Here is a 25646-nt window from a genome sequence, read left to right as displayed (position 1 = left end):
GAAAGTTAATCCTCTGCACACAGCTTTGGTGCATGTAAATAGACTCCTTTCAGACAAAACAAATGTGAAAAATCCCCTGCCAGTGTACATCAGGTGTCCTCCCACCCCTTGTGGGGACATGTGAGTCTGTTGCCGTCTGGCCAACGCACCAAAATCTGCAGGACAGTCTGTACCTAGAGGTTCCTAAAGAAGACTTTGCATTACATAACAAGCTGCAAAGGGAGGCATTGTTATTCAGATAGTATTATGGGTCTCAAAACAACCTGGCCAGATAAACTGTTATGCAAGGACCTGAGAAAAACCTGACCTTGTAACTGAAAGTCTTGCTTGTGTTTAACCTAGCTCTGTAAGAACTTAAACTGGATGGAGGCAGTTTGGTGACTGTAACAAGTAAAAAGAAAAGCCAAGTAAGAGTCAAACACCTGTAGTAGATGTGATAAAACCTGTGACAGGATGCAAAAAAGCAGTTTAATATAGCACATAGGAGCACGTAAAGAGTGATTGATAGGGAGAGCTGAGTGGAGAAGAAAACTAAAGAGAGAAGATCACGAACAAAAAAATCGAGGAGCATTGCCAGGACCTGAGAAACCACACAAGAATCTGGGATGCTCTATGGTGATGTGTAATATCTTACCAAGTCTCATTTAACTACAGTTTTCCTTATTTGTAATAGACACAAAGTTAATCTAATATATCTCATAGTTGTTGATAAAGAATTTACACTTTAGCTGACCAGTGACTGTGTGTCACTGTATTTGCACTTTGTTGTGTGATGGTAGACCACAACAGTTATTCCTCCACTGCAGGGATGCTTGTCACCTCCCCACATAGCTGTCAACTCTTCCCTTGGCTGGTGGGCCCAGATGGTGAGCCATGGAGGCTGCAGCATTCATGGAGACTGGTTCTTGCTGCTCTGCCTACCCCAGGCCAGACAGTGGATCTTGTGAAAAGCACCGGTACTTCCTGACAACTCAAGGAAAATAAATGCTTTGATGAGTTCCTATTCATTTTGCACTCTCACTACCCAGAGGCAGAGAATCTGGGGAATAGCTTCAGGGACTTCTACCACAACTTTGTCAAGAGAGGATTTGCTTACCCCTCTGGTTCAACAGACACTCACTGTAAGAGTCAGTGGCTATGAGGTTTCATGGGGAAATAGCAACTCTGTAGCATAGACATACATATCAAGATTTTATCCAGTAAATGTGCAATTGTAACACCAGCAAGAAGCCTTGCCTGTGGCCTTTGCAGAAGTTTTGTACCCCTTGCTTGTCATACTATATCTCTAGGAGAATGGGATTCCACTAGTCCAAGCTCCCCTGCTGGGCCCAGATTGTCCATCTGGCCAGCAGAAAAGCAGCCATGGCCACAAAGACTCCTGGGAACTCACTATCCATGTCTTCTTCTTGAAGGAAAAGCAATATCCAGAAGGTCTGGAAACCATTCATTAGGGGTGTTCTCCTGGATCAGATGCTGTATTTATAGGATTAAGCCTACCGCTCTCCCACAAAATGTCTTTGGCCAAAGACCAGACTCAAAGGTGGAACAGCAACCTTGCTGTCACTTGTAGGGCAGGAAGAAAATGAGCCAGAACAGAGGTATGGCATGAACATTTGCAGTAGTGGAGGTGAGGCTCGTTTCTGCATGGTTCACTGATGTGGAAAGCAAATGTGGTCAGGAGAAGGAAGGAAAAACGTATATGTTTTTTTGCTGGTGCAGGTAGATATTTCTGGGATATATTTAGTTCCATGGTTAGAACTGGTGCTGGAGATAGGGTTGCAAAGAACAGACAGCTGAAGGTCAAAGTAAAATGCAAGGCCCTGTGAACTGGAACAAGGGTCAATGCTGAAATTAAATTGTTCTTGCTGTGATAGGGATCTCTCCAGCTGCAGGTAAACCCAGCTTCAGGATGGGCTTAGATCTGAGGCTCTGGACTGGAAAGAACAAATTCCTAGGATATTTGCTAGGTCCAACTTGGACCTAGCTTCTGAAATGCTAGTGAAGAAAGTTTAGTGTAGTGGTTAGGGTTACAATTACTGAAAGCAGGAACAGCTTTTTCACGGATCTGTCATTTGCAGAGGGGTGGGATAGAGATTCATGTCGAAAAAAATAAACCAGTTTAAGCCTAAAAATGGCAAGTCCATCCTGGAAGCTAGACTTATTTTTACATTTCTTGGACAATTTTTACATCTAAGAATAAGACTGGAGAGAGGATGAGGGTTATGGAAAAGGGACTAGGTGTAGGATTCAATGACAGAGGACGAGATTTAGGGCCATGGGAGGGAATAAGTTTCCCTGTTAATCTAAATTTGAGGGAGAACTAAAGGGAAGAGGCAGTTCTGGGCTCTATAACTAAGTCAAGATTCAACTGAAGAGTTAGTTTGATTTACAGATCCTGAAATGCCTGTGGACTGGAATGCTACCAATAGGAAAGCATATCCTTTCTTCTTGTTTGGATAAGCTGTTTATTATTATTAAGCCTGTGGCTAGGGTTGAGGTTATGGTTACAGTTAGGGTTGGGTTATAGAGACTGAAGGATTCAGTTTATACTTGGTCTTGGCAAGTCTAATGGATTAGGATGAGGGCTGGTGCCAAAAGGAAGCAAACTCCTTATGAATGCGTCTGCTTCTGGGAGATGGTTCTTGGTATGACTGGCATTAGGGGTGTGGGTAGCATGTGGCTACTGGACAACAAGGATGGGGAAACAATTCCTCTGCCGTTCATTCTAGATTAGAGTGTTTTAGAAGATGCGTTGACAAGACTTTGTCTTAGGCTAGTCCTATATACTAAATATATATAGTCCTACATACTAAAACTTCATCTGTATTCCCAGCCATGAATTTAGGAACAGGCTTAACACAGAGAAAACAAACTGGAAAAATCAAACTGTAAGTTATTCTTCCCTTCTAGCAATGGCCTTCATTATAAGTGATCAAACCTTGAAGTCTGTAGAAATATTTCTTCATCCTGCTGTTAATAATGAATTAACTTGAATTAATGAATTAATTAAATGCTGTTAATAAAGAAGTGGACCAAGTGCTCCACTTCTTGCATGGCCCTTCATCTTAGACTTTGAGTCTGCATGAACTTGTATAGTTATAGACTATAGACTGTAGACTATAACTTTGTATAGCTATAGACTGGGTTATGCATCTACAACATTGATACCTGCCTGACCCCTAGACCATCGCACCTTTAAGGACTAAAATAGTAAAACCAGTATTTCAGGCTCTGCTGTTCCCAACCCCAAAATTGATTGTATCTTTGAAACTCTTTTGCAGGCTGTGGAGAAGCACAGAGTATTCTTGCCTTCTGGCACAAGCCTGTGTCTTAATCCACAGTGCCTTCTGTATGGTACCTTTAAATGCCACTCTTCTGGCCCTGCCTTCAGTTGCACTAACCTGATGTCTGGCCACAGTTAGGAGTCCCGAGATACTATCACAACTGGAAGGAATGAGCTTTTCCTTTCTGTCCACCAGTTCCAACCTTAAACTGCTGTATAGACACCTACTTCCCATCAGGCCCTGCTAACCATTGGCCCCACCTTAGCTGTAGGCCACAGAAAGGCAGAAAATCAGCTTGCCTTATGAAACCAGCCTATAACCCAGGACACAGCGATATCTCTGCTACAGCTAAATGTCTAACTGTTGCAGCTGTCCATCGCCTTAAGGAGAAGCTGAACTTTGTTCCCAAACTTAGCTATAACCCCTGCAACTGCTGTTGGAGCCCCACACTAGCCTCCCTCCAAAAGCCAGTTTGGCCATCTAGAGTTTGTTGCTCTGACTGATTTGAACAGTAAATGAAGCCAAAGAGTAGCCTTAACTACATCCCAAGTGAACCCTACTCCACAGAGCACTCTATATTATTAATCTGTCTCTTCATGCACCATACCTCATGTCTAAACATGAGTATCTGGCAAGGCCCAGTCATAAAATTAACTCTTCAGCATTCATCTTCCAAACCTGAAAGTTGCTCTCATTTCCAACCCTGGTACTAACTAAAGTTCAGTGACTGCTGGAGTCTTCAGAAGAGTATTTTAGTATTTGTTGCCTCCTAGAAACAGGCGTAAGTGCCTCACTTGCAGGCCTTGCAGAGTCTCATGGTAGAAGCAGACTATACTGTCTCAGATGTTCAGAGTTATAGGATGGTGGCATCTTTGGAGCATGAAGACCCTATGATCTAGTTTATATGAGCCAGCAGATTCTCATCTGCACCAAAACTAAGAATAAATTTGTGATTCTGTCTCAGCATGACCTTCAGCCACAGGTCAGTAATTTTTGCTGGATAAGTAAAAAAGTTGAGCATTCAGTACTTCATATCTAAAAACCTCAAACTTAATACTAGTGTTAATATAGCCAAAGATGTCTCACAAAAGACACATCCCAAATGAGGCATCTGAAAAATAACTTAAGTTTCTCAGGGGGATGGTATGGAGCAGAAGTTATGTCCAAGCAAACAAAACTCAACACAGCTCCCTACTAGAGCAGTCTTAGTGTTTGAGGGAAAAGGGGAGTTGCAGGGTTTCATAAACTGGTTTTTCTTCTCTTGGTTTTGCAGTGCAAATAAGGACAGCATCACAGGTTGTTTCAGTCGTAGTAACTTTTAGGCAGTGTAAAATCACTGATAATGGGAGACATTTCACTTTAGTTCTGATGTAGATAATTGTACTGCAGATGTCTAGACACTCTGGGATTCCTTTACATCTGATGGAGGAAAATGGGTGGTTTGAAGGAACAGTTCCTCTAAGTTAAATTTAGAAATCTACTCTAAGATGACAAGAATCTTACACATCATGAATTTTATTCATCCACAACTCTATCTCTGTCAGCTACAAAGACAGCTGAAGGTGAGTAGCTCTGATGTAGACATCTACATTTAGTAGATAAATATTTTAAACTTGCATACTAACCTGCAAGATCAGGATCTTGAATAATCAGCAAATTTCCATATACGCTGCTTTTATGGCATCATGATTTATAGCCTTGTGAAAAAGGACTTTCAAGGGCATGACATAACATGGGATTTCTTTTATCAATTGCAAGGAACAGTTTTTTATTACCTCCATTTCAGAATTAATTCCATCTATGATACAAGAGAATCCACTATAATTACATATTTGTGATAATTACAAAAAATAAGTTTAGGTCTGCTGATCAGGTAGCAAAGACTGACCTAGAGAAGCTGAAAGTCAGCAGAGCAGTGACAGTTTGCAGTATATGAGCATATGAGCATTTGTCCTGGGATCCTTTCCATCCACCTCACAAGAACTAGAGGAATGATACTGGAAGATCCCACCATCTGGAGTGACAACATTTAATAAAGTCACCAGTGGGGAATGCTTCAAAACAAATAGTCTAGCTTCTGAGAACCATAAAAATGCTCCTCTGCATTTTACTAGGGTTTAGTCACCTGCTGTATATAATACATACTTCTTACATACTATATTTAATGCTGGAAAGAGCCATCTTGTATTCAATACATGAAGACAGCTGGAGTTGTTCAGCCTGGAGAAGAAAAGGCTCATGAAGTGGAGACCTCATTGCAGCCATCCAGTACCTAAAGGGGGCCTACAGGAAAGCTGGGCAGGGACTCTTTGTCAAGGAGTGCAGTGACAGGACAAGGGGTAATGGCTTTAAACTAAAAGAGGGTAGATTTAGATTAGATATAAGGAAGAAATTCTTCACTCAGAAGGTGGTGAGGCACTGGCACAGGCTGCCCAGAGAAGCTGTGGATGCCCCATCCTTGGAAGTGTTTGAGGCCAGACTGGATGGGGCTTTGGGCAACCTGGTCTGGTGGGAGGTGTCCCTGCCCATGGCAGGGGGTTGGAAACAGATGGTCTTAAGGCCCTTTCCAACTCAAACCATTCTGTGTTTCTATGATGTGCAACCCTAGGATCAGGGCTTCTTAGCTGATACTTAGAAAGAGAGATACATTTTTCTAATGCTCATTGTTTCCCAGCCATGGTTAGTTAGACAATGAGATTCAAAATGTGTATGACAAGAACACTGACCTCCCCTTCTTCCACAGTGTCTGATTAAGGGATATGCAGCTGTAAGAGTGATTGGTTTCTAAGTATAAACTTGGTGCCCATTCATCTGCTATGGGCCAAGCAGGAGGTTGATTCACAGTGATACATTTATGTCATGTAGTGATATTTCAATTCATATTACTAAATACATTTAGTTTCTCTCTTAATAAAAAACTAATATAACCAACTGTATTTTCACTTAGTTTTTAGTGCACTGCCATAGCTTTTTTCTTCCTTAACTGTCAGTTAAAAATCCATACATATCAACTATGACATTAAAATTGTCATACATGATACTCCAAGCTATACTAGCTAGCTTCCTGAATATTGAAAGGGGGGAAGGGAGGGAAGTAGTTGTCCATCGCTGGACCTGAGAGTCACACTCCATTTATTTTCCAGGAAGCAGAATTAACTCCATCTGAATATTTCAAAACACTACCCATGAAATCAGTGCTAAGACTGTAAGAGTTGTTACATTGCAGCTTTACGAGACGTGATCAGGCTGGCTGGCTCAGGTGCTGCATACAAAGTACCTGAAGTAGTATTGAGCACAGCACAGGCTGCAAACCCTTCTTAGACCAGGAACAAATGCTCTTAATTCAATACTGTGCTGCCACAGTTACACTATCTGCTAGGCCCAATTAGCTAGCCTAAAGTTATATTTATCTAATTTCTGCCTTCCTATCACAGTCTTCTCATCTCTTTTTCCTGGTTTAAATGGATTAAATGAAGAAAAGATGAACTAAAAGAATGGAACTGTCCATGCACTTCTAAATCACAGCCAATATTTATTGAGGAACTGTTGTCCTATATTAAAAGCACACATGATGTTCCCTGCAGGAGAAAAATCGATCTATTAATAAGAAGTTTAAAGTGCCCTTGGAGATGAGGTGTGCTTCTCCTTGTTTGCTACATGCAAGAGATCTTGTCTGGCTGATAATAAGTAGGAGACATTTCTTTTTCCAACTCCTCTATAATCTAACCTCAAAATATCCTCTGTAGACAGGTGGAGACACAGCCTCTTTGACTTCAGACAACGTGTGGAATATAGTACAGAGCTTGTCAACCTGAAAACCAGCCAGCTTTTTTTTTTGTTTTTTAAAGATTGCCATAGGGAATATAAGAGTTCAGGTAATTACTTTAAAATCACTCCAAGGTAAACAAGGTTAAACTAAAAGCAAATAAAAGTACTTGTCTACAAAATTTAAGCTAAAAATAGCAGTGGCTATATTTGCAGAGGCAAATAAACAAGTACAAAAAGGGTGTGTGTGTGTGTTTGTATTTCCTCCTTGGGTCTGGGTTATACTCAAGGACACCAAGCTCTCCTAGAGCTGTTGGGCAGCAATCAGTGATAGGTGAGAAAGGAGGCGGGGGCACTTCCTCTATGGGCCAGTGAATGGCAAAATGGAAACAAGGAGAGGAAAAAGCCTTGAATACAAACAGCTGTCAAAGGTTTGGGCTGTGGAGGAAAATCACGTTTTTGCTTCTACAAATGTAGCTTGAGCAATGAATGGAAAGTAGTCCTCAGACAGAGTTGCTGTGGATCATCCTCCAGATCATCTACCATATTGTATAGCCTGTGAGCTGTCTTTAGAGTTAGGACTAAGTACACTAAGGTTTTACACTAGTTACTCAAAGGCACCAGGATTTTACCACATGTGCCCAAGACCCATTAGCAATCATTTTCCTATTCTATTATATGCATGATGGAAATGGAATTGCGATATTCAGGTCTATTCATATTACCAAACAATGTGATTCAGATCAAGTCCTGACATAGCAGAATATTTCATTCTCCAAGGCAAAGTTTAACAAATGTTTATTGACAACATATTGATTACAATTTTCAGGGCAAGTCCTGGCTACAGATTTACCTAGATTTTAGCAGGGTTTCTTTGTCTCATCACTTGGCAAAGAAATCTCCAAGTTAATGCTGCCATCTAAAAAGATGTCTTCCACTAAACCCCCATGCAACCAACTTTCAACAGGCTTGGCAGTCATGTTATGTACTTCCTTTCATGTGAAATTATTTCCCCAACTTTACTATTAGTTTTATCATAGCTATCCAGCTAGGTCTTTTTAAAGTTTCATTTTAATAAGAAAACAATTTGGTATGTAGTGTCATTCTCAAATTCCAGAAGTCTTATCAACTTTTATTAATACAATTCATGGACCCAGGGGCATTTCATGATTAGAAAGAAGACATCTGACTGCAGAGACAGTTTCTCCATTTCTCCTTTCTTACAAAAACTTTTGGGTGTTGATAGAGAAAAAGCAATGCTGAGAGGCAAAGTGACAAAATGCCATTATAAATTGGAAATCACATTCACTTTCAAGAGAATACAGCCTTTAAACTTTAGATTCCAATTTACAATTCCTTATGATTTTGTTATTTTAATTATGCTCTATGCTGTATTCTCTTGAAGTATAAAAACTAAAACTATTGAAATCTGTGGAAATTTTAACAACATACATTAGTGTTTTTATTTATTTATTTATTTATTTATTTTTCCCGTGTACTACTGCATTCCCATTTAAGTGCAAGTTTTAAACAAAAATGCACTGGAAGTGAAATACAGCTGAGCATTCACCCTTAAAGATGGAACAGAACTGCTTATAGATAATTTAAAAGTGCAATCATATTATGTTTAGCTTTCTCAGGACTTATCAGAGAGATGCCAGCTAGTTTGCACCAACTATTTCAAAGTAATTTAATACATAATGCATTCTAAACATGTAATGCAGTGTGTGGGAAAACTGACAATTCTATATTGAGTTACTATATAAAGAAGGAGGAAAAAAGTTTTGAAAACTGCCTGTCAAGACATCTATTCCAGAGGCCTATGCCAATGCTGAACTGAAAAATGAGAAGCATCAATGGCATGTTCTTAAGATGTGATTTAGAATGTAGGAAGTGATGGTAAGTGGTGGAAGCAATTTGCTTCCATTAATGTTGCTAATAATTTTTTTTTAAGACACGTGATGTATTGACTTTTATTGTTAGCTTGAGAATATTTTATTGAAAAAAAAGCCTTCTACAGTCATGGGAGAGCATAGAGTAAGGCGTATAAAGTAGCAGTTCTTTAAACAGAGTGGAGTCAAATGATAGCAGAGTATTTCTGTGCTCAGTTTGTGACTTATTTATACTAAGATTACCAGGGGGATAAGAGCAGGGGAGGCATCAGAAGAGATTTTCACGGTCATGTACATTGCACATAAAGCTATCCTCCTAACCAACCTCAACATGGGTCATACTCTCTGAGAGAGCTTTCACTGTTACTCCAAAGAGATGGGTTGACAGAAATTTTTCAACACATAGAAAAAAAATAGCAGTGTTTCTGTATCATCAAGGAAAAATAGAAAGTCCTACAGTATTTCCCACCCCATCCTCATCTGATGTCTTTGGTGGTCCTGATGATGGCAATGACAATGAAGAAGATTCCTTCACACTACCTGAACAAGTATCCAGAAAGTGACTGGAATAAGTTGTCAAAGCCATAAATATGCAACTCTGAAATAAATATCAATGGGAATATGTCTGCCTTTCTGTGGCAAACACAAGAACTGACCTCTAGGAAATGACAGGTGGGTAAGAGCTTTGAACGAAGTGACTGGTGGCTATGATGAGCGCAGCACTCCATGGTAAGCCCTGATGCAGAGAGCTAAATTTGGCATTGACTATGCTGTTTATTATGTAAGAAAGAATGCAAGTCAGCAGATAAGATGCCAAGGTACAGGGAAACAAGCAAACCTGGACCCATTCCTATTTCTTACTGTGAGCAAGACCTTCAACCTTTGTGCCACAGCTTCTTTTTGCATAAAAATGAACAGATAAAAAAAAAAAAACAAAAAAAAACTGCCCAACCAAACAACCCACAAACCTCCTCTTATATGATTTTATTAAAAAATGAGAGATCTACATAGGATCTTTGCAAGCACCTCAGGAGAGAGTTTCAGCAATGATCTAATATAAACCATTGAATAAACACAGAAAAACAGACAAAAGTATGTCTCAAATGGTATCTGTAACACAAGCTGATGTTCCAGCACAGGCTGTGACTATTATTTGCAGATAACAGCTCTGCAACAAGCTTCAAAACCTCCATTATCAGTTGTTTTCTGCAATCTTTCTGGATTGCTGAAAGTTATGCAGATGTTCCTAGTGAAATCTTTGTCTGTATATGAAGACACCAATGGAGAAAAACCATGGTTTTCACCAGGTTATGTCTTTCATTTCCAGTTGCAATTTTTTTTTCAGTTGAGTTTACACCCTTCTTTAAGGTTTCTAAGAAACAGATATCCCTGAGGAAGCTTTAAATGAGTGTCTTTAGGTACTGAACCAAGTATACAGTTTGGTGTAGCGTTCAGCTTGGTGTAGCATGTGTGTATAGTGAATCACTGGCAAGCACATGCCGAAGGCAGTGAAGGCAGAACTTCATGTTGTTGCATTCAGATAGTGTCTGATGAAATGAAAACTCATATTTAGGACTGAACCTTCAAAAATTTTACCGTGGCTGTAGCAGGCTGCTCCACAGCAAGCATTCAGACGTGTCATATGATGGCACTTAAGTAATAAGTCTAGCTTATAGACTTAAGTATTGCTTGCTATATCTCCAAATTGTTTCAGTGTAAACATGGGTCTGAGGTTATTTTTTTAAAAGACTACTGAATCTTTTGTTCTTTCACACCTGAAGATGCAAAAAGGTAACTCACCACAGACTTGTAAGAGGAAAAACAATTTCCATCTTAAAGTCTTTCCTTATTCAACTTCACATCTTACCTTCTTGTACACTTTTCCAGAAGCTATTTATCACCTGGATTTACATGTTATATACTCTTATCTTAAGCATGCCCAGATACCCCATTCAAGGGCTCCTGGCTTCTTGCTTTTTTTTTTTTTTTTTTTTTTTTTTAAACTTTCCCTTTTTTCCCTTTTAAGGGCTCCTGGTTTTTTTTTTTTTTTTTTTTTTTTTTTTTTTTTTCAACTTTGCATTTTTTTTCTTCTAGAGCTTATCCAACTGCATTTTGAACAAATTTCTGACTTCCATTATATTCTGTGTCAGAAGTCTCATGGCTCGTTTTTGTGTTTCCTAAAAATGATTTGGTTTGTTTGTTTGGAATATGTTGTTTGCTGGTTTCTTTTGAGGACTCCTACCTTCTACGCTGTAAGACACAATAAGCAATTTTTCGTTAACCTTCTTCCTCATACCCTCTAGCAACATTACAGACAGCTTTCAGACCCTCCCTCAGATGTCTAATTTCCAGGCTGAAAGGGCACATCTATTTAGTCATTTCTCGTTTGGTTTCCGGTTTTCACTCCCTCTTCTCTGCATTTTCCAGTTCTGTTATACATTTTCAGAGAGCTGGGACAGGTTTCATGATGCTGAAGCAACAGAGCAGTATGCAACAACATAACAACAACAACAAAAATCTGTTTAGTTCTCCTTTGCTAAGTTTCCTAGCACTGTCCACATAACCCTAATGTCTCATTTCTGCATGAAAAATGGAGCAGCTTACAATCCAACATGGTAAAATTAGAATTGTATTTTGCCCTCATTTAACATTTATCTACGTGGAATTTCACCTGCTGTTTTATCACCCAGTATTAGCTTGCATCCTGGCTTGCATTAGAAACAGCGTGGCCAGCAGGTCCAGGGAAGTGATTGTCCCCCTGTACTCAGCTCTGGTGAGGCCGCACCTCGAGTACTGTGTTCAGTTTTGGGCCCCTCGCTACAAGAAGGACATGGAGGTGCTCGAGCGAGTCCAGAGAAGGGCAACGAAGCTGGTGAAGGGTCTGGAGAACAAGTCTTACAAGGAGCAGCTGAGGGAGCTGGGACTGTTTAGCCTGGAGAAGAGGAGGCTCAGGGGTGACCTTATTGCACTCTAAGGGTACTTGAAGGGAGGCTGTAGCGAGGTGGGGTTGGTCTATTCTCCCACGTGCCTGGTGACAGGACGAGGGGGAATGGGTTAAAGTTGCGCCAGGGGAGGTTTAGGTTGGATATTAGGAAGAACTTCTTTACTGAACGGGTTGTTAGTCACTGGAGTAGGCTGCCCAGGGAAGTGGTTGAGTCACCATCCCTGGAGGTCTTTAAAAGACGTTTAGATGTAGAGCTTAGGGATATGGTTTAGTGGAGGACTTGTTAGTGTTAGGTCAGAGGTTGGACTCGGTGATCTTGGAGGTCTCTTCCAACCTAGACTATTCTGTGATTCTGTGATTCTGTGATTAGCAGATTCTTCACATCTTGTTCCCTACCTTTATTATCCTGAATATCTTACCACCAGTTTGTTCATTGTCTGCCTGTTCAACCCCTTTGGTGGCATTGAACCCCAGTCCTCCCCAGCACGAAGTCATATTAGGCTCTGTAGGCTGATATTCTTCCACTGGGAGAACTCTCCATGACTCATAACTACTTTTCAGTCCTCATTTAACTAGTTACATATTTGTGAGGATGAATATCCATAGCAGCCTACTTTCTTTAAGATCCTTGTTGCATGCCTTTTGATAGCTGAAGCAGGCTTTGTCAGCTGGATCTCCTGTATCAATGTCCCTGCTGACCTCTTCAAAAAAAAAAAAAAAAAAAAAAAAAAAAAAAAAAAAAAAAACCTGATGCATTTGTAAGAAATAAGCTCTTGCAGTGTTTGCTCTTCTCCAATATATCATATTTACCCATGCAGATGCAGACACCAACTTTTCCTCAGTGCAATTCCTAGTGACTGGTTTGGTACAGACACAGCAGATGTATTTATCCACAGATTACCAGGTCTCCTCTGAAATACATTCAAAAACCGGTATCATAATAGTAACCTTCCATTATTCACGTACCAGTGAGTTTATAAATTGGAAGCCATTAATTTCTGAGTTTCTTTAGAAAACATGATGAACTATTGATAACAGTAAGCTTCCAAGCCCCTAACACTTGGACATTTCAGAGGAATTTGAAGTTTTTGCTCAGTGCCTTACAAAATATCATTTCTATCAGTGCAGATAACTTTCATTAGGTATTCTTCACCTTCTGCCACTTCCACATTGGACTCTTGCAAGCTCCTATTCAACCCAAGTATTTTCTCTAAGAAATCCATCTGCATTAGATGTACCTGAGCACTGATACTTCTGTCTTGTGCTGCCACATGCTTCTAGTTCCTTTTCTGTTTTCCTTGTTTGTTGGCCAAAGTCAATTAAAACACTAAGAACCATTTAGTGTTAGTGAAAACTGCCAGGCTAAGAACACTCATAATATTTATCCAAAAACAAAGACTGCATGGGCCGCACTGGTAAAGCACAATTTAGCCTTGACCTGAAGGAACCTGGAGTGTAAAGTGAAATCCATCAAGAGATTTTGAAAGCCAGTAGGGAACACTGTAAGGATCAAGTCAGACTTCTCACATAAGTCAAGCCAACAGAGTTTCTGTTTCACTGCAACCTTTTAATCTTCATTGCTGCATTTGAATCCCGCTTTGCAATGCCAAGATCATGCCAATCAATCTGAACCTCCCATTCTGTGTAAGTACTTGCTCTGATTCAGCAGTCACTCATATCAGTGGGACCATGTATTTTGCCATGTAAAAGACAGACATTGCGGCACTTTTTTTTAAAGAACTCTCTCTCAGACCTACTTCTCATTTCCTAATCCCTGAGAATATTTTGTATTCTGGGTTTATGGATGTTGCAGCCTTAGACTGAAGCGCAACGTGCAATTATAGTAAGACCAGTGAAGCTGGCATCCCTACAGAGCAGCAGAAAGCATGCACAGACTAGTTGGCCCAAACTAGACCCACACTTCTCATCCCCTGGATTTATGTGATCTCCCCCTTCCAAGGTTCAAACTGGCTAGCTGCTTCTATAAGCTCTGTACACTGCTCCAGATCAATAGGACTGGATTCTGAAAATCCCATTAGAGAAAAGCAAATGTCAACAACAGAATTAGAACCCTTTCATTTCTCCCTGGAAAATAGAAAACAAACATTGTAAATTGCCCATCAATTACTCAAATGCAAATGCTTGAAGTTCTTTTCCCCTCTGCAATTATAAAAGTTGTTCTATGCAATAAAAGGTTATTAAGGCAATACTTAATGGCCTTATTCATAATTCTAAGCCAGCTTCATTTAAAATTTAAACCTACCAGACTGTTTGAATGTAAATTGTGATGCTCTAGAGTATAAAAAAATGTGATAACACCATAAATTTCAAGTATTTTCAGACATGTCAATTCCCATCATTTTTGTTACATCAGCTTTACCGCTCACTCCCTCTCTCTCAATTAGATCATTCAATATTCTTCTAGCAGAGCTCTCTGTGTGTTTTTTCCATTCTTGGTTGAATAACTCTCCAAATACTACCATGGGGGAGGGGAGGAAGCTGCCTTTCCTGGAATCTGCTTACTTATCAGTATGGGTGTCTAAATGGTCTCAGAGCAAAATCTGATGCTATCAGGCCATTACGTGATAGGTTCCTGAAATCATTAGGCAAAGCCTGGCCACAGTTCTGCATTCACAGAGGTGGTCAGCTCGGCAGCCACTCTCAGTACAAGGACCCGTAATCCTTTCCTATTGAAACTTTGGTCTGAGCTACAAAAGCATTTTCTATTTGGCTTTTATTAAACAGTATGGTGGAAGGAAGAAATCAACCCAGAAGAAGCCAGTTTATGATTAACTTAAGCTAGACTATGCAGACCTTATCTCAGACCATAGTTAGCATGGTTATTTTTTGGAATACTGACTTGTAACAAACCTGCACACACAAGTAAACTTCTCCCATTCTGAAACCTTTGCCAACTTCATTTGAGAAGCATCTAAATTGTTTGAGCTAAGAGATACCAGCATACAAAAAGGACAGGAAAAGAATAAGACATTTTAATTTTTCTTTTGATCTCAGAGGCAGAAAGGTTTCCAGGAACAGAGCACGATACGGTTCACCAGTTTCAGTCTCACAGACAGCATATCTATAGTTGGAATAGGTCTTTTGATAGGTTCCATGACAAATCAATAAGAATTTCTCCACAGGGGGTTCAGCAAGTACTGGAATATAACCAGTTAGTTGCTAGGTAAATGCACATATTTTTTGTATTCTAAATCAGTTTTTCTCTTTCCTGGATGAACTTTCTGTACAAAGAGCAATATGAATGAACAAATGAATGCTATTACAGCCAGAGCAATCTTTTTATTCAGGTAAGTGTTGGCATTATCATGGCTTCTTTTCATCTCTGCTGCTACAGAGTGATGAGGTGAAGTGTGCTTTAGATAGATTCCAGTGCATAATTACTTTATCACACCACCTGGTCTCTTCTGTCTCTCTGACATGAAATACAGACATTGAAGACAGACTGTGGAGTATCCCTAGTGCATATTAAACTTCCTGTTCTGAGGGATACTAGGACCTCTGAAAAGGGCTGAATCTCTCAGAGAAAGGTCATAAAAATCAGAGATGTGATTCTTCCTTCCCTATTTATTAACCAGCAGAAAAAGCCAGATAGGCAGAGGAAAAAACTACATCCCACAAAGAAAAGAAGTGGGAAGAAGGGGGCCCATATTATTACTACTTAGAATAGTTATTATGCTTTAACATAGAAAAATACTGTTTTTACAAGACAGCTAAGAAGTACCATGAAAGACATAATTAATTTATCCCTAGACCAAGAATAATGTTTTAAAGAAGACTTTAGAGAAGGAAGTTTTTCTAATTCCCAAAACAGGTACTGCAGGGTGATGTTTGGGTACAGTGGTAAGTGCTTGCCTCTCTGCACCTATGCTGAACAACAAAGGAAATATGGATTGTATGTATCCTTTTGCCTACCATAATACTGTGAATGCAATCACATTATTCCTTTAAAAAACAAACAAAACAAAACAAAAACACAACAATTCAGTCTATGTCAGGAAGTCTGTCAGTCTATGTCTCACTTCTATGTGTTCTTCTTAAGATCCAGACAAGTTACATGGCTCTGTGACATACTCTCCTCAGAGAGTGATATGTACATCATTTTCCATCCTGATTCATTCAGAGGAGTTTGCCACATGGCCATTTGTTCAAGCTTTTAATTTCCAAAGCTATTAGATGATAGAATCAGAAAAAGCAGAGCTGGCAAATAGAAATATTGAAAAAATGAAATAGTGTGTCCTTTTTTCTTCCCAAGAGACTCCCTTTTCTAAGTACTATGTGCCAGTAGGCAAATCCAAGAGCAGTGTACGTACTGTACTGTGTGGATTGCAAACACTTCCAGGAAGGTAATCTTCTTGTAAGTTACCTGAACTGTTTTTTATTTTATTCTGTAAGTTGGCAGAATAAAGGAAGATGCTACAAAATAGACACCCTATGCATAAGTTTTAAAACATTCTTTATATCAGATATGACAGTAAAACCAAAGTTTAAGACTTCTTTCACCCCTGATGGATTAGGTGACCTGTGACAGTCAGAGAGAAGGAAGAGGGCTCTGGGACACAATAGGAAACCTATCTCACACTATGCTGTTTCAGCATGGGTTTTCTTCTCAGCTGTAATCAAAATCCTCCTGTTAACTTGTCAGAGACACAAGATACTCATCAGTCTGCTGTGGGTCTGGTCAGTGCAGAGCTTTCCTCTTTGGCTTGCACCAGAAGCAGCTTCAATATTTAGGGGCAATGGTATTCCCAGTGTTGTTTATTCCAATTACAGGACTATTGGCCAAAGAGGTATTGTACCTGGAAAGCTAGTCAACAGTCTCCCTGCTATCATCACCATGGGCTATACCTCAGTGTTGTGGTTACTCTCCAGCACAAGAACAGCAGCAATGCCCTGGGTGTCTGCCAGCCCAGGTGGGTGGCCATAGTTGTTATCAAAATGTTCTCAGGCACAGCAAAGCAAAATGATAAGCTGTAGAGCAAACAGCAGAAGAAAAAGCAGCTATGAATGAGCACTGGACTCTAACATACAGTAAGGCAAGCAAGCCCCATGGCAAGTACAGGAGCCTGCCAATTAACAGCTAAACAGCTATAGCATCTATAAATTTGGTGTAGCGCACTCCATGCTGCAATTAAATGTCATTATTGCAAACCCTCCTGGTCCCACACTGGGTGTCAGAAATGACTGTTGTGGTTTAACCCTGTCAGGCACCTTGGCTCCACATGGCCACTTGCTCACTGCCCCCAGTTGGATGAGGGAGAGAATCAGAGAGGTAAAAGTGCCAGACCTCATGGGTTGAGACCAAGACAGCTCACTAGGCAAAGCAAAAGCCGCACACAAGCGCAGCAGAACAAGGAATCCATTTGCTGCTTCCCATCGACAGGCAGGGGTTCAGCCACCTCCAGGAGAGCAGGGCTCACCCCGCGGCACAGCTCCTTGGGAAGACAAGTGCCATCACCCCAACGTCCCCCCTGCCTCCTCCTTTCCCCCAACAGCTATCGCTGAGCACAGCACCACAGGGTGTGGGACATCCCTTTGGGCAGCCTGGGCCAGCTGTCCTGGCCGTGTCCCCTCCCAGCTCCTGGGGCACCCCCAGCCTCCTCGCTGGCTGGGCAGCACCAGGAGCAGGAGAGACCTCGGCTCTGTGCGAGCACTGCTCTGCAGTGACTGAAACATCCCCGTGTTATCACCCCTATTTTCATCACAAATCCAAAGCGCAGCACTGTGTGAGCCTCTACGAAGAAATCAACTCCATCCCAGCCCAAACCATGACAACATGACAATATCCACCCCTATAAGAGCACGGTACTGCGTGACTCATGAGGAGGCCTAGTTACTGGTGGGCTCTCCACACAGCCCAGCACAGCAGAAAACAACACAAGTGGCTCCCCCACCTCTGTGTTGCTGGACCTGGGTAGGTAAGTCCTGGAAGTTCCCTTCTTTGCAGAAGTGATCTTACCAGAACTTGACTCCAAATATTACGCCACAGATTTAATTAGTCAGTTTTGCCATTAAGCCATGGGCCATCAAGTTTTAATGCAATCCTACACTGTTGATTAAAAGACTGTGTTATTTCCTGAATGTCAAACAACATATGACAATAAAGTAGGCATAAAAGATTAGGAAAACAAATGTTCAGCTACTTCTGTACTGAACGCAAAGCACAAATGACTGGTCTTTGAATGTTTTTGCATGTGCTTGAAGCTTTGTAACATTAAAATTAATGATGGTAATTAGTTTGCCTTTCAGAAGAATGAAATTTGAATATTCCTGAATCCTACTGGGCTCAACGTCCTCCAGCTCAAGCCTATTAACTTGCTTTCTATGGCCCTTCCGTAAGTGCAGGTACTGCTTTTTCTTTAAAAGCCAAGACTGAAGTAGACCCAAAACTCTGTTTCCAAAAACAAGTTCAGACATGCTTGATGAACAGTTGTCTAATCTAACAGAGACATCCTGAAGATATCGAAGTCCCCTTGGGCTTCGCTTATACTGAATAGAGAGCAACAGGTACCTTGAGAGAATGAAAGAGATAAATATAACGTGATGTAACTAGAGTAGGCCTGATGAATTACCTTCCAACCGGGCCTGTTTCTCTCCAGTGATGTCAATAAAGCTTAAGGTGACTAGCTTAGACTTAGTGTGCTACAGCTCAGACACATACTTGGTGACCATTAGCCTTTTTTTTCTGAAAACATATATTATATACATGTTATAGCACTTCAGGTTAAGAAAATGTCTTCAGAGGCTAAGACAGCTAGCTGGCTTCATTTTTTTTTTTTTTTAATTATTCTGTCTCTTTAAATATGTTAAGTAAATTATTATCTTCCCTCCTAGTACAATTGCAGTCATGTCTGCACCGAGCTGAATCAGAACCCGAGGGGGAACACAAAAGCCATCACTTTCCCTGACTTTGAGGAATTTCTGGACATCATCTTCAACCAGGACTGAGAAAAAAATGACACACTGAAGAACAACCCACTGGAGAACAGCAGCCTCCAGAACTAAGAACCTCTGGAAATAAAGGTTAAAATCATACATCTCTTTTTGTGCCTGCAAATAGCTGTTAGGGAAAACAAACAAACAAACAAAATTTCTCACAAAAACAGTTTAACTGTTTACCTATATACCGTGCTATAATCCATGCTATAATACCGTGCTATAATCCGTGCTATAATACCGTGCTAATTAAAAAGTGCTGTCATTGAGAAGCCTAATTTTCTCCTCCCCATTTCTCACATCTATCTCTCTGATGTTATTCCTCACCTATAACTGGGTTACTTGCTCTGAGCAATCACTGAACTTCCCAGAGATGGGGAAGATTTGGCATTCGTTGAGTCTCTCATGATATTCTGACTGTGACATAGCACATGATGTTCTCCAGGTCAGGCGGGTGTGCATGGGTGTATGTCATTGTAGTAATGCCATGCCAATGTAACCTTCAAACTGCTACCAATTATTTTCAATATTGCGTGGAAGGTGGGAGAGGTTTGTAGAAGATGAATTCATTATGAAGGAAGACGTGGGAATTACAAACAGATTAATTGTTGTCCAAGAAAAATGTGAACAACCAATTTGCATGTACCTAGAAGATAAGAAAAGGATTCAACAAACAGCCAAAATGGTTTCATTTTGTCAATAACTTATGTGAATCTAATGTCCTGTTCTGGCACCGTAATTAGCCTTGTGGACTAAGGGGGAAGCTATATACATAGCTTACAGTCACTTCACATTACATTCTCATAAACAAGCTTTAGAAATACAGTCTATCTGTAACCAGCCTTAGGTATCGGCACAAGGAGTTGAAGAACTGCTTTAAGCACAGTGGTTTATTGATGAGTCACTGTCAGATGGGGAGAGAGAGTGTCAAGAGGTGTCCTGGTGGTATCAGCTCTCTTTCGCTCAATATTTCCATTAACAACTAAATGATGGGGGAAAGGTACACAGAGTGGATGACCAAACTGTAAGCTGTAAATGTTTTGGAGGACAGGGTTAAAATTAAAAGTGATCTACAGTAGCTTGAAGGGAGGGTATAAAATCATTATGAAGAAATTCAATAAAGGCAAATGCCAATGCTACACTGCAGTAGAAGAAAAAAATCAAGTACAAAATGAGGACCATCTGACAGGCCAAAAGCCGGGGGGCAGGAGGTTTGGAGGATGTTAAAATGGGCCCCAACTTACTGATGTATCAGTACTTGAAGAGTCTCAGGCTCTTTCGTTGCACTTCAACTTCCCATACCATTCCTGACCTTTAAAACATTCCTTTTTCTCATTTGGTAAGGAAGGATACACAATGTCTTCCTCCTAACTAAGGGTTTCTAGCCTCATTTGATGTTTCTTCTTCTGGACTTCCCAATGCCTTTCCTTGCTCCTCTCACCCCAGTGCCCAGGGCAAGCTCAGGTCACCTCTCCAAGGCCATTTGAGCTCGGAGCCAGGGTAGAAATGCCAACAGATTCATGTGTTTCTCGCTAAAAGGCACCTTTATACAATGTTCCTTGTACCTAGCATACGTGTCAAGAGTTTGTTCCTTGGTTTGAGCCTAAATGTGTTCGTGCAGCTGAGCAGGATAATGGCATTCAAGTCAGGAAGGAAAGAATGAATCGTTATTCTCTACAGAAGGCCTGACCTCACCATCTCCCTGGCAAATATATGCGATGCTTTCCAGGGCTCTTACACTGATACGTTTGTGAGCTATCAATTATTTACATACTTGGTCAATAATTTAAATGTCCTGGAATGTGCATATTACAAAATAACTGCCTTTGTTCTTTAAGTTTGCAAGGATGCCCTGCTGGCACCGGCACACTTAATGGCTTAATAAAACCTTAACAGGAAAATTGAAAAGCTGGATTTTACTGCTTTGATGGCAACTAAGCTGTCTTCCACTCTTTGAAAAAGTTATCCTTGAAAGACTACATTAGGCATACACACAAGTTTTAGTAAATTAGGAGCAATGTACCCGAGGGTTTGAGTGAATCTGTTACATCAAAATAAAAAGAAATGTCACTTCAATTTAAATAAGTTATACAGACTGTGAGAAAATACTTTTAATGTGACTTTTGCTTATTTTTTTAATGGGGCCCTCTCTGCCCTGCTTTTTTCCTTTCATTGCCACAGCTGGAGAAAGAGGGTCTTCACACAATATAGGAAATTCACACCAACTTGCTGCCTTTAAAAAGGTGTTCACGCTACCCTGCTGTCATTTTAACAGTGTGCCTGGACAAAGGGTGGCTTATATTTGCTCACAGGGATTTTATAACTGCACCATTGAGATGTCTTACAAATCAGGGTTTCAATCTAATTGTAAAAATAAACATAGGTAAATACCCATTTCCTGAAAAAAAAAAAAAAAATTGGGGGACTACAGCACACATGATTTGAAGACCTTCTTTTTGTCTTTTTTTGGGATGCAAATGGTCCTAAAAAGACACTGTTCCAGATTTGTAATACTGCAGAACATTTCTTCTGAACTCTTTCAGATTGTAGAATAGCTTTTGACTAGTGAAACCAACCCCCAACTTCTTCCCCGAAAAGGGTCCTTGATGGAGAAGAAGAGCAAAGGTGCTGCCATCAGTATGATCAGGACTGAAGCCCCCACTTCACCAAGAGCATTCCAGGGTAGAATCCTATTGTATAAACACCAATGAAAGCCAAAACATTTACAGGCAAATTGAGCTACACACTTCCAGGAAGTCAAGAATAAGTTCTGCTTTACTGAAAAAGGGGCAATGCAGGTTTTATTTCAGGTCCAGGTGATAGTATAGTCAGTGCTACAAATAGGAAATTGTTCCATTGTGAATGTCTTTATTAAGAATTACGGTGGTGGGGAACACACAAAGTGAGAGGCAGCAGTTCACGGGAATTTCATGACCTGAGGTTCATGTCTTGAAGGTAAGCATCAATGTGGACTCCCAGATGGCTAACAAGGGTTGAGCACATGCTGCAGTCTCCATCAAACAAACCTGGCATGGTTTCTCACTGCTTCACAGCACCCCTTTTGACAAAGTCAGTAGGAGCTTAACATCCATTATCTCTCTGTCAAGAATGGGTAGAATTGGTCAATATGTTTAAACGTTGTCAAGAGTAATAGGAGGAAAGGGATGATTGACAGGAATCTGTTTTCCTGATTTCTGAATGTCTCTGTAAAACCATTTTTATTACTAAAGAAAATTTACCTTAGGCCACAGAGGTTCTGTTCCACTAGTGTGGTGTTACTAGGTAGAAAACACAAAACTATGCTGTAAAACAAAGCTGTTAGTAAGTTCTCTCCTTTAATGACTGATTTAGATGAGGAAGCAGAGGAAATGCCATACAGACAAGAGAGAGATATAGAAGATGCTCTGTCTCTCTGCCTCACCACTAATTTATCCCTCTATGCTATATACCCGACCTGCAGGTCATTTGGAGGAGAGAAGCTCATCAGAGGGCTTGGGAAGGAGACATGCAGTGTGACATACATCCCCTCCAAACACATGCTGGGAAGGGAGCAGCCCCATGCCATGACCCCTCTGGGGCCATGGTGGCTGGTGGTGGCAGCTGGAAGCCTGGCCGTGGTGGTGGGAGTGCTCCTTCCCGGAGCGTCCTGCCCTCCACAGGCATCACCTGCATGCTTCTAACCAGCTGATTTTGTTTACTGTAAGTAGCTGTACAGCTGCTCAGCTTACAGAAATGGAGCATTACTGGTAAAGTGAATCCCAGCAGTAAAGGAGGAAAGTTTATAACCTGTTAAGATTTCTTCAGAGGTGAGACATTGCTTATGAGGGCCTCACATTTCCCCTTAAGCCTCCCCAGGTTTGAAAGGCACAAGTGAAAAAGCCCAATGACTTCTTCAGCATCAGATCGTTTCAGCAATCCACCTAACCAGCACTACTGTGGGGCTGCCAAAATGGGGTGCCAGGTGGGCACAGCGGTCCCAGGCAGGCACCTCTGCTCCTGCAGGCACCAAAGTGCATGAATCTACCCTGGGCATGCAGAGGGGGAGAGCTCAGAAAAGAAACACCTGCCCTGGAGGAGAGCATCCACAGGGCTATTCTCCATACCAAGGATAGAGATGGAGAATGACTCACTAAAGCTATGCCAGTGGGCTTCCTTATCTAGGGAGATATCTGCCCACATTTGCCAGATGATTTAATCTCTAGATGTGCTCATTTACAGTCAGGGCTGTGTGGCAATAGAGGCAGTTCCCACCCTGCTGATCCCAAGAATTGCAGGCTGCAAAGCACCCTGAGGGCTTCTCTGTGCTCACCACACGGTCAGTCCCCTTTTCTTGCAAGCCTTGGTTGTTCATGTCACCCGCTTCTTGGTGGGCAGTCAGCCATGAAGTTGGAGCATTTCCTAAACACCTCCCATGCCCGTCCGTTGCACAGCTTTTAAAATCAAAGCGCAGCCCCTTGCCCCTTCCCTTCTGCCGGTACATCTCTCCCTCTTGCATTGGAAATACTCTCCCAGGCAAGGGGTCTCTCCACTTTGAACCACATCACTCATTAAGCAAGTAGTGTGATTAATATTTCCACTAACCCAGTGAAGAGATCTCTGACATATACTTCAGGCCACATTTAAGCTTCTTCACGGACATATGAGCAGATTTCAACCAGATGACTTTGGCAGTACAGGACTTCTGGGGATTCATTTTCCCTCTGTGGGATAATCCAAATATTCTGTTTATGTCTTCTAATTAAATAACTTTATTTGATTACAGCTCTGTTTTTGAACTTGGCTTTAGAATATATTTTCATCTCTTTTATTGGAAGTTATTGTTCAAAAGTTCCCTGCTAAGTTTCAATTTGCAAAAAAGAAAAAAAAAGCCAGATGGTATAGTTAAATCAGAGACTGCTAAGAAGCTTTTTATTTGACCTGTAAGTGAGAAGGATGATGAGTAGTTAAATCTAAACAACATAAAAACATTTAAAAAAATCTAATCATTAAAAGTTGCACCAAAAAGTGTTAGTCAAGGAGTTCTACAGATCAGACTGTGTCATTTTTCAAACACTTATTATTAGAGAAAATCCAGAAGCTGGGAAGAGACCTAATATCATGCCAAGTCTCTTTAAAAGAAGTTAAAATAAATAAATATCCGATCATTATCTGAGCAACAGTCCTAGTCAATATAATTGAATAGCTAAGAGGAGAGACAATTAATACAATTAAAAAGTAGATGGAATAACTAATGTTAGTTAACATGGATTTACAGAAAATCAATTTTGCCCAATGAATGCAATGATCTTTTTGTGACATTGCGGGTTTGGTTGTTAAAGTAACAGCACTGATATAATAAATTTAGGTATATATATGGGGCATTCAACGTGGTAAAAAACGGGGGAAAGAAGAATCAACACCAGATTCAAAATTAACATCACAGGTTGTGTAAGCAAGAAATCATAACTGAACAGGTGGGTTTCTAACAGGTTCTCACAGGTATTCATTCTGCAATAGTTTGATGAGTGAAATGGAGGTATAAAAACTGATATGGGTCCAAGCATGCAAGTAATGTGAAGAACAGAGAATGGGAACAGCTGGGAGAAGAGGCTCTCAGGGCTCAACACTAGAGATACTGACAAAACTGAACATAAAGGAGCAAACAAAGTGCAATCAGACACCTAGAAACAAAGGCTGCGAGCCAAACTCACAGGCCAAGAGTCTCTCTTCCAGGAAGGAGCGTCTTTGGTGAGAAATTGGGCATCACCATGGACCATGGGCTGAGCCAGGTCTCCTATGCAACCATCTGAGATCCCATGCTGAGCAGAGGAGGAGGAGAGGGCAGCAAAAGAGATTCTGTTTTGCCTCTGTATTTTTTATGGGATATGAGTGCTATTAGAGAACCCCAACTTGTTCTAGCGGCCACAGTGTGGAAAGAGGTTAATAGAGCAGACAAGACAGTATTTGGAGGAGAGTCCTAGGAACTACTGAAGGAATATAAAATGTAATTTGAACACCAATATCAGGAGTTCTGTACCTTGATCAAATCCCAGCTTGCTACATATTTATATAATGTGTATTTATCTATAAATACCAGCCATACAGAACAAGACTAGAGATAAAGAGCCATTCTGTATAACAGGAGGCAGGAACCTACAGGTAGACAAATACAAAATAAAAATAGAGAGGTGCAAATCTTTAATTGTATATGCTGTGAGATAATAGAATAAGCTGTCACATTTTCTGGTGGCTTCTCTACCCCTCGATTCTTAAATAATAATAGTAATGAATAATTATTTCCCCCTAAAAACGTGCTTGACTTCAAATTGGAATTAAGGAAGCCCCAGGGCTGATACTAGCTGGAAGATCAGAGTATGTGAATGCAAAATCTTTTTGGAGTTTGATAAATATTTCACTTTCTGTAGCAGATTCCATGTCTTTTTAAGTCATTGGCTTTAGACTGCCTCCAGCTGTAATCCTAAAAATTCCCTCTCTTCTCTTTCCTTCCCTGTGAGCCTGCCTGCCTTTGAGGTGGGTGCTGGCAGAAGAGCCCACTGACGCTGGGCTCCAACCTTGCTGGATGTGTCAGAGCAATCAAAGAACCAACAGAAGTGAGTGGCATTTTTTGTAATTTAGTTGTACAGCTCTTTTATTTCATAATGCTAATGGATTCTATTTTTTCCTTTTCTTCCAGAGTTGATCAAAAAGATTGGAAAACATTCTGTAACATGCTACCAGCTCTCACTGTGAACTGCCCATCACTGGTCTCGAGTTCACTGCACCCACCCCACTAAAAAGACTGTAGGGTCAGGCATCGTACTTAGCATC

The 25646-nt window shown here is 40.7% G+C and overlaps 1 long non-coding RNA gene across 1 annotated transcript; it reads left to right on the top strand.

The window, feature by feature from the left end:
• Positions 1–15074: 15074 nt before the first annotated feature.
• Positions 15075–18971, top strand: LOC118164944. Its single transcript, XR_004749763.1, has 2 exons — positions 15075–15193; positions 18749–18971. It is a non-coding gene; the product is annotated as an uncharacterized LOC118164944 (long non-coding RNA).
• The last annotated feature ends 6675 nt before the right edge of the window (positions 18972–25646 follow it).

This window comes from Oxyura jamaicensis, chromosome 3 (assembly GCF_011077185.1).
Source record: "Oxyura jamaicensis isolate SHBP4307 breed ruddy duck chromosome 3, BPBGC_Ojam_1.0, whole genome shotgun sequence".
NCBI lineage: Eukaryota > Metazoa > Chordata > Aves > Anseriformes > Anatidae > Oxyura > Oxyura jamaicensis.
The sequence above is the reverse complement of the archived record's forward strand: the minus strand, read 5'-3'. Positions and strand labels throughout refer to the sequence as shown.